At 42.7% G+C, this 9,411-nt stretch overlaps 1 long non-coding RNA gene across 2 annotated transcripts; it reads right to left on the bottom strand.

Annotated features, from left to right (window-relative positions):
* Nucleotides 1–2,730: 2,730 nt before the first annotated feature.
* On the bottom strand, nt 2,731–8,678 carry LOC144135041 (uncharacterized). 2 transcript variants are annotated; one of them, XR_013315350.1, is made up of 6 exons: nt 8,547–8,678; nt 6,259–6,307; nt 5,309–5,372; nt 3,909–3,995; nt 3,313–3,420; nt 2,731–2,871 (listed from the first exon to the last, which is right to left on the bottom strand). It is a non-coding gene; the product is annotated as an uncharacterized LOC144135041 (long non-coding RNA). The 2 variants fall into 2 exon arrangements; XR_013315351.1 differs by having other exon boundaries at nt 5,309–5,367.
* Nucleotides 8,679–9,411: the final 733 nt, after the last annotated feature.

Here is a 9,411-nt window from a genome sequence, read left to right as displayed (position 1 = left end):
GCAGCTCAGCGCGGCAGCAACAAGGGTGGGCTGGAACGGGCGAGACCGTTCCGGGGAGCTAAGGGAGCTGGTGGCGGCGACACACTAAGCTCCCAATATGAAGCGATTTTATCTCATTCAATTACATTGTTTTTTTAAATACGTATTCTGCCACGCTAGAGTGCATGAACGGTAGTTATGGTTGACAACTTTTGAACGCGCAGACGCAAGAGTGTACAGATTGTGCCACTGCAGCCGAATGTGTCCAGAGCCCATTATTACACATGAAAATTTATTTCACTGTCGCGCTTGCAGAAGCATGGAATCGAAACATGCAGTATAGTTCTGAGTGTATTAATTGCGATGCCCAACACTAAAAAACAAATGATGGGTTCTGGATGCAATGAAAGTAGATTTCTTCGACAAAGCCACTTCACGTAATCTTTGTACATTATGATGTTCAGACTGACTAGGAACAAGCGCCAGAAGGTTCCCAAGTAACCACCGAAAAAAAGAGCGTTCTAAGATAACATGATTTGCACACCTGAACACACACCTGGTCTTCTAAATGTAGAGGTAAATTAACGGGGCCATCTCAATGTGTCTTCCCTATAACAGCAAATGGTTGTCAAAGATTAGCTATTAACCCAGCATATCGGCACTGTAACAAGCTGGCTATTCTCGCTCTTCGCCGCTCCTCCCCCAACCCCAGTGAGATGAGGCACCTACCTTCCATACATCCGACGTGACGTTACATGCGTAGCTGGAGCCTCACTCCGACCATCCCCTGTATGTGACATCTGGCGTTGTTCACTGCACGCGTCTAACGTATGGCGCTCTTGCACTTGAACCATCTCTAACCAGTTACTTTCAATCCAGACTGTACGCATATGAATTACAGCCGGCTGGCAGCGGTTTGGCAGGTCATCCAAGGCCTGTATGCCTAAATCCGCCCTGTTATGCGTAGAGGAGGCAAAGCAAAGAACTGGCAAAAATATTGCTCTCATAATTTGTTTCTCTGACATGAGTACGGAAACATTTCACGTATATTTAAACAACTTGACATGTTCATTTTTGCACCAGGCATGCGATGCTGGCAAACGTAAATACTAATACGAACCCTAAATCATGCAAGCGCCATATTGTAGTCATCATGCTGGGCGAACATCCATAATGCTCAGGTGCATGATAGAACGGCTGCAGCCCAGGCACGCATGCTCAAAAGCCACAACGTTGAATATCTTCTTTTTAAAGAGTGCAGTTCTAAACGCAGCACAAGACAGACACAAAGAAGACAACATTTCAAGCCTATGCATCATGTTTCGTATCGCCCTTTTGCTCCGCGGTCTTTGAGGTTGAAAAAGCATCTTCAAGCCCAATGAGCTTTTATTTGAAAATGTATTCTTTTCCTTCCTTTCGCCATTGGCCTCTCCCCTTCGTTTGAAAGGTGAGGAGGCGATTGTGCTACCCACACAGAGTGTGGCTGCTACTCCAAGTTCTCTGTTCTCGTGTCATCTTTCTCATTTTCCTGTTCCTTGCACTATCGAAAACGCTAAGGCGCCCGTGTGCTGTGCGATGTCAGTGCACGTTAAAGATCCCCAGGTGGTCGAAATTATTCCGGAGCCCTCCACTACGGCACCTCTCTCTTCCTTTCTTCTTTCACTCCCTCCCTTATCCCTTCCCATACGGCGCGGTTCAGGTGTCCAACGATATATGAGACAGATACTGCGCCATTTCCTTTCCCCCAAAACCAATTATTATTATTTATCGAAAAGGTTCTACACGCTTATAACCATCCGAAAGAAATGCAACTTTATTAGAAATTATGAGTTTTCAAGCTATTCCGCCTCATCCGGCACTTCGGTTGGAAAAGCCATCATTTATTCAGTGCATATTCCAGAGACGTGCGCCACGAGACAAAAGCGCGCACTAACATTACCTACGCTCGCTTCTGCTATCGGCTTCCTACTGGGACCGGCGGGTGTACTTTAGCATTGGAAGCCCACAGCCGTGAAGGAGAGCGCTGTACACGCAAAGGGTAAGCGATGTACATGTTCGTGCACACTCGCGAAACACGTGGAGTAAATATTATCGCACAGTTATCTTCTCCATGTACTTTTTGAAAGACGCGGCTGAAACCTAAATGGACCGGCATTGCTTCATTACATAGTGTTTTTAGTGAAATTTCATAGCAAAGCTCAGCAATAAAATTGCTTTCAGCTATCTTGCAAGGTGGCTACGTTAGCGCCACCTTATTGTTATTTTGACCCTAATCCTAGCTTTGAGTAAAATGCTCATCTCTTCAGCTTAAATTTTGTGGGAGAAAACGTGTTCAGTGTAATTTTTTTGGAAGAATAGACACCAACATGGTATCGAAATATGCAATCTCAGAGAAACATTTTTATAACTGTATACTGAATAAGAAAGAATATTTTAGCGCCGAATATTCATATTGCCGAGAGAGACAGATCTGGAGGCCAATTCTCTGGGAGTGAATCATACAGGTCCAACTAAAAAAAAGCAGTGCATAAAGAAATTGCATGCTGTCGCCAACGCGCCATGCCATTGATTTTGTCGCTGGCTATGCAAAATGGCGTTTTGAAAACGTTAGACGTCCACTCCGATCTCCGTTGAGAAGTATACTTAGCATACAAAATCGCCTTTTCTTTTTTCGCTGAGTAAACTCAGTTTGACTAAGACTTAACATTAGGCACAAAATGTTTGGGACTATGGAAGCCATAACACGTGACAGATTTGCAGAATTGAGAATTTTTATTCAGCTAATAATATTTTGAGCAGAGGGAAGCGAAGACTCTTGTTTTAGGACGTCGCCATAAATTTGAGTAATCCTCTCGTCTTCTTTGTAGCGGGGCTGCCGGCATCACGGATTTCCTGGAAATTCAGCAATAACGCGCAAGTTAGACATAGAAAATGTAACGGGGTGAATCTGTTAGCGGTTTCTATATGTGCATGCAAAGCGGCAAAGTATTGAAAAAATTTCAGGTTGATTCAAGTAGTGTGCCTACCTAAGATGGACTTAGTTATACCTCGCGTTAGCATCAGCTTGTGCGTTGAGAAAGTAAGCTTGAAAAATGTGAATTTCGAGTCCTCAGCCTCAAAAGAGAGTTAATCGATTACCTAGGTTTTAACAGTTATGACTTTAGAGTGAATGGAACTAGAGGCAAACCACACGACAACTTTTCTTCCTTTTGCTAATATGGGTGGAGATGTTGAGTATCTTGAGTGGTAGTTCCACACCCGGGAGAAAATACCGAGGTCGTCTACCTCCTTAAATGAGAAACAGAAAACAATAAAAGATAAACCAGTACGTACCGCAGCGGCACTTGCAAGTGATCGCCTCAGTAGAGCACTGCAGCGTTTCTGGGGCTTGGCACTCGCGCGAAAAAGTCTCGCGCAAAAATTTGCAGGGTTCTCCAGGAACTGGGTAGGAAAAAATCTATTAGCACAGTTTCCGTTACTGAGACTTGCTTGCAAGCAAGCGCAGCAACCCAGACATACACACTCGAAAGGCACATTAATATAGATTGAAAACCAAATTAGCTCCAAGAAAAAAAATTTAAAAGCAAGGCAGCTAAGGCGACAGACGCAAGTGTTCTAGACAGCAAATATATAAATAAAACTGCCAAAGAACACTTCGTTTTGTACGTGACCGCACAGCGCTTTTTCCCGGCTTATTATAATAAATAAAAAAGAAACTGAAAATTCGTTTCTCGCGAGCAATCATGCAAATAAAAACAGCAGAGTTCATGCTGTGCCGTTGCACTTAGCTTCACGAAGCTGATGCTTCATAAGTTGCATTCCGCAGTGGTAGAACAAGACCTTGTGTTGCATGCCCCTATCTTTACATGCTCTGCTAGAGCTGCAATGCGCAAGTGAAGCGATACGAAGAATGAGCAGCATTCCCTCACCGCAGAAACAATGGCATTTCTCCTCTGTGAGCAGGCATCCCACCTTAGATTCAGCCACACAGTTCACTAGAGGGCACTCCGGCTCTTCTGCAAAAGTTTAATGCAAGAATTTAAATTTTACGCTCTCTGTTAATGGCTTTCTATTCCGGGTGTTTCACTTAGAATGTTCTGGAAATATTACAAAATGTTTTCTTCTGTTAGAAGAGCGCTTTTTCGGCATAACATTGCAAGCAGTATAGCACATCTTAATATAAGAGGGAGTGAAAACTAGTACGATCATTAACTAATATTCAATAGTTCGCTATTCAACTTATACTGTTATTTTCATTGTTTACCGACAGGTGCGCACCCCACCCTAAGTATTATCCGTAGCCGTTTTCAGAAGTTCGAAAACGCAGTTACTCTTACCGCTCTGGCTCAACAATTTTTGTCTATTCCAACGAGTGCCGTGCATTGGAGGATTTCCTTTGCCGGCATGATTTGCGACAGAGCGCATATTTTGGCCCATTGGCCCACTTTAGGCCGAATTTTCGGGTCTCAGCACTGAAGGTAACTGCAATTTAGAAATTATAAATACTGACACGGATATGACTTGTGATGGCCTACATGCCTCTCAACAAATTAGGGGACTAAAAGCAATAGTTGAAAGAACTATTCAGTATTAGTTAACCAGCCTACTAGTTAGCAAGTCTTAGCTATGTTCTGCCGGGCTATCCCCCTGACATCGCTATGCCGGAAAAAAGTGCTATTTTGACTCAACTAACCTATATTTAAAAATTCAAAAACAGAGTGCCTGAAACACCCGCTATATTGACCTTTTACATGCAATGAATGCTGGATATTTTTTGAAGGATATGAAGCACGACGTGTTACCGCCATATGATCGACAAGGTTGAAAGCGGCTTGACGGAGGTTGCTATTGGACTACTGGACCATCTTGTGCCTATATACGATGTTTCATATTGGCAACAATAAGAGAAAGAACGGTTCCATCAGCAATGTGTCTACGCACCAAATATGATGAAGCTGGATATCTGGAAAGCAAACGTTGATAATGTAAGCGCTGTGGTCGGCTCAATTTTTTCTTCGTCTTTTTTTGCCTTAAACATAACTCATGCTCTTTTAAGTATCTGGGAAATTGCTTGTTTTGAAAGTAATGTTTTTAAATGCCAAAAAGCGCTTGTGGTCTCGTAATGACTGATGTTTCTTGCCCTCTGCACTAAATTCACCTGTATAGACAGGCACTGAAGAAATGAAATGAAATCCGGGTATAATGTGCGTATAGAAAAGAAATCATGCAAGGACATCAGTGCAAGGAAGCGTTGCATAATGACTTCATAAACCCTGTTGGAAATTAAAAGTCAGCAATAAGTCAACAGCAGAAAACGGGATATACTCACGTGAGGTGACGCCAGTAAGAAAAATATACACCAGGACACCAACGGTAAGGAGCTTCATTCTAGACTTGATGCAAGAAAGGAAGTCTTATAAGAAAGGTTTTGTTAAGGAAGGCGCACAAGCTCTACATCTGTGTACTGCTCTTCCAGAGATGAGAGGCAAAGATCGGGGTTTACATCAAAGAAAAATCACCTACACTTTCAACAGCGGCAGCCACCACAGTGACTAAGTAGTTATGTCTCTGGTTTGCTCACCTGAATGACGCATTTTTGATAACGACTACGGCGGACACATTTCTATGGAGGCGAGAAGGTAGAGCAAAAGTACTCTTCGGTGTACAGCCTCATACGGTGGAAAATTATCCGCAGCCTTCCACTACGGCGTCCTGCATAGTTTGAGGCGTTTGGGTTGTTAAAATTCATAAAAGCAAACTTTAAATGTGACCGCATACCAGCGACGCAGTCTAGTCAGCCGGACGCTAGACCACCTACTGTATTACAATAGAATTTGCGATCTCGGTGCTTTCGATGGACTGAAAAGAAATTAAAGTGGTTACCTTTCGTTCTTCAACTGATTTTCGGTATAAATCACACGTGGACGTATACATTGGAGATGCTTGTGAGTCCGGTCTATTCCTGTACAGCAAGGAGGCGTTGAAGAAAGGGCTCTATGTATAATGTAGGATTTTAACTCGTCTTCATTGGCTATTACTGAATTATAGTGCCAAATATCTTGCTTGCGTACGTGCTGATCTACACACGCCTCTGTATATAGCGTCCAGACCTAACACGTACCATAAAAGCAAGCGCCTTATACTTGTACAGGCCAATTTTTTTTTCTTCAGTAGATCAAATGTATCTCAATGCCAAGTTCTGGAATCTTACGCCAGGTGGAATGACCAGGACGTTCAAGAGCAGAAATGGTGAGTGCAGAGAAATTCAAAAAGACTTACGATTAGAAATGGGCCGCGCAGGTCTTTCAAGAATACGTCAGTAGGCAAACTGAAAAATGATATCGGTTCAGAATTTTTACTGCTTTTATAACCATAATGTACAAAACTAAAGAAATTTAAAATCTAACAGCCACGTCATTCCACGTGACCTAGTGGCAGCGAGGGGTTAGATTACGCTGGATGGTGCATGTGGAAGAGCACGGGCGTTGCCCGCAAGTTTGCTTAGAAACCTTATACGATTGTTTTCTCTGCTGTTCGTGCAGACACGTGCTCAAAACAGTGTGAGGAAGACGTTATTCGCATCATTGTTAAGCTCTCAGGATACAGAAGGACGTCGTGGCGGCATTTATTATGAAGAAGGACGTTCTGGCAGGCTAGTTGGTTCATGAACAGAATTTAATATGTTACACAGAATTTATTATATTAACATTTATTATGCCCAGAAAATCTAATATTCTAAGTACAGCCGAAGATTTACTTCAGGCTGAGATTCCGGTTGCTGCTGCACATGCGCAAGATGAATGTAAATGCAGAATTATTCATTCCTACCAATTTCATTCTTTCGTTCTCTCTTTTTTACATGCTCACAGCATGCTTCTCAAGCACTAATATTTTCAAGAACTCGTTTCTTTAACGCACGCTCGCTCAGTAGGATGCCCTTCTTATCGACGTCTCTTACGAGGGCAAGTGTTGACGAAATGGCCTTACTGAAATTTTCCTTTCATCTTTTCTGCTTGTGCACTTTTTATATTTGGCAAGTTTCGGCATGTTTTCATTGTTAAAAAAAACTGTCGCTTGCTCGTCGTCCACTGAGGTATTTAACAACCTTAAGCGACACATGGGCAACGAGAGTCGCCGCATTAGATGGCGCCTGGATAACTGACGCCACCTTTGATCGCACAGCAGAGGGGCGTTTTTGTATTTCGCCTCCATTGCAATACGACTGCGTGCTGCGGGTCTAAACAGCAGCCACGGGATCACGAGCTGAACGCCAAAGCCACTGATCCCCTGCGGCGGGTTAAATTGCGCGGTGTTATTTTTATTTTATACTGAATGGCCCCACTGCTTCGTCTTGAAGTGACTGCGGTTTGTTTAAATAAATACACGATGGATTTTTTCTTTCATCCGTATAAAAAGAAAAATTATGGAATCCTCATGTCCCGCGTATAATCCCCAAGCCTTTTCAAAATATTCGAGAACGGCATACCACTACAACAACAAGTATTTCTTACACCACCTGAGTAGTTACCATACTGAAGATAAATACGAGACGCACAGCAACAAGCACCTCACTGGCACAACATGAAGCGGCACTATTTCGATCCCTTGTTAAACAATGTTATATGCTGCACTGTAAAAAATTTTGCTCAGGTATTTTATGATCAAAGCTTTATTAAGAGCGCAATGACGGGTTATCTTGACCTTCGCGTTACCACTTGTGTGATGCGGATTGATTTAAAATGGAATTAAATTTCCTTATAATTATGTAACTGCATAAAACGCCTAAGCTAATTCAGATCGTAGCAATAGCATCCGACCCTTCACATCCTTGTTTTGTGCATAGTTACGTAAGTGATGTTGCAATAGTACCGTATCACTGCAGAGCCAAAACGAACTAAGCAGCACGTGTCTCCCTCCTAGTACTTACGAGAAAATCTGTTCCTAATGCACAATGTGGAACGCCTAGCAGCTATTTTTGCCCTGCACTCTCTGCGGGATTAATATACATTGTGACCCTTTAGAGATCGAGGCTAGCGGGCGCTCATTATTTCCTATTCCATGGACGAGGTGCAACCGAATGATAGTCCTGCAACTTTTGAAGCTTCAAATTTTACGAATTTTCATCTAGCGCTAGCCATACAAGCAGTGGCTTGCATTTTATTTGGTTAAGAAATGTCCCTTGTTAGCAATTGCCGAGGGAAGCCTGGATCATTAAACTTTTATTGATAAGCAAGAGGAATCGCCGCTAAGATATCGTTCACGTATACGGTTCTTCTGCTTTCAATTATCAGTTATCGCACATCACTATGTAATACAATAGTACGGGGGAAGAATTAAAATATAAATTAATAATGCTTGTTTAATCGGCGCTTTCGTAATCAATAGCTATTGAAGCATATTCGTCTTACTGAAGACGTAAACAGGTTGACAGTGATATGGTAGTACTGCGTCTTTGTGCGCCTTTATTACATAGGTGGCATAAAGAAAATGGAGAAGCACAGAAATAAAAGTTAACGTTTGTTAATAACAGGAAATCCGACTGTAGCCTTAGAACGTGCTCTGCATACCTGAAGAGTGCAGTCCAGAGTGGTGATGAGGTTCAATGGCCACTTGCCAGTGGGAGTGAAAGACCGAAGGCACCGCTGTAGCTACTGCTGCGTAGGCAGCCCAGACGACTTACCCTGCAACTGATAACGGCGCAGTCTTCGTCCGCACTTTTGATAAGCCCGGGAAAGCGATGTTTGCGGCTGTGTTCTGCACGTGTGGAGCCCTTTACCGACGACTGAAGAGAGCTCATAGACCCCTGAGCCATCGGTTAAGTCGACCACGATGTGACGCCTGGCGATAACCCATACCCAGAAATTCTAGACAAAAGAATTTTTGAGCGGAAAATCATACGGTGGCGGCCTTTTTGCCATATATAATGTAAGATTTAACTATAAAAAACAGTATATATACTGATCACACGACGGCAGTTTTGTATTTTTTTCTTCTACTAACGTGTTTGCTATATCGTCAAAAGCCTTCCTCGTTGGTTTTCTATCGTAGTCTTAACTGTTGAATGCCACTGATGGAAACACTTCAAAAGAAATATTTTGCTACATATCAGAAGAATGAATCATTACCTTCATATTACTGTAAAGGTATCTTACAATTTTGCAATTTTCAAAATTTTTGTCCGATATTGCTGGACTTTCATAAAGTCTGCAGAGAGGCTCCACTGTCGGCGTAGCTTGCGCCTTATTTTGAATGTGTTGAAAATTTTTTTGAACTTTGTTCTCAAGTTTGGCGCCGTCTTTTCAATGCAGCGCTGGCACTCAGAGACGAGTTTGGAGGAACGAAGCCGCAAGTAGGGTCTGATACATGGCTGGCATAAAGTATCCCTGTGCGAGAAGAATATGGTTATTCGTACAAGATTTCCTTGTTACTAAT

The sequence above is a fragment of the Amblyomma americanum genome, chromosome 5, assembly GCF_052857255.1.
Source record: "Amblyomma americanum isolate KBUSLIRL-KWMA chromosome 5, ASM5285725v1, whole genome shotgun sequence".
Lineage (NCBI taxonomy): Eukaryota > Metazoa > Arthropoda > Arachnida > Ixodida > Ixodidae > Amblyomma > Amblyomma americanum.
This window is presented reverse-complemented; position numbering and strand designations above follow the sequence as displayed.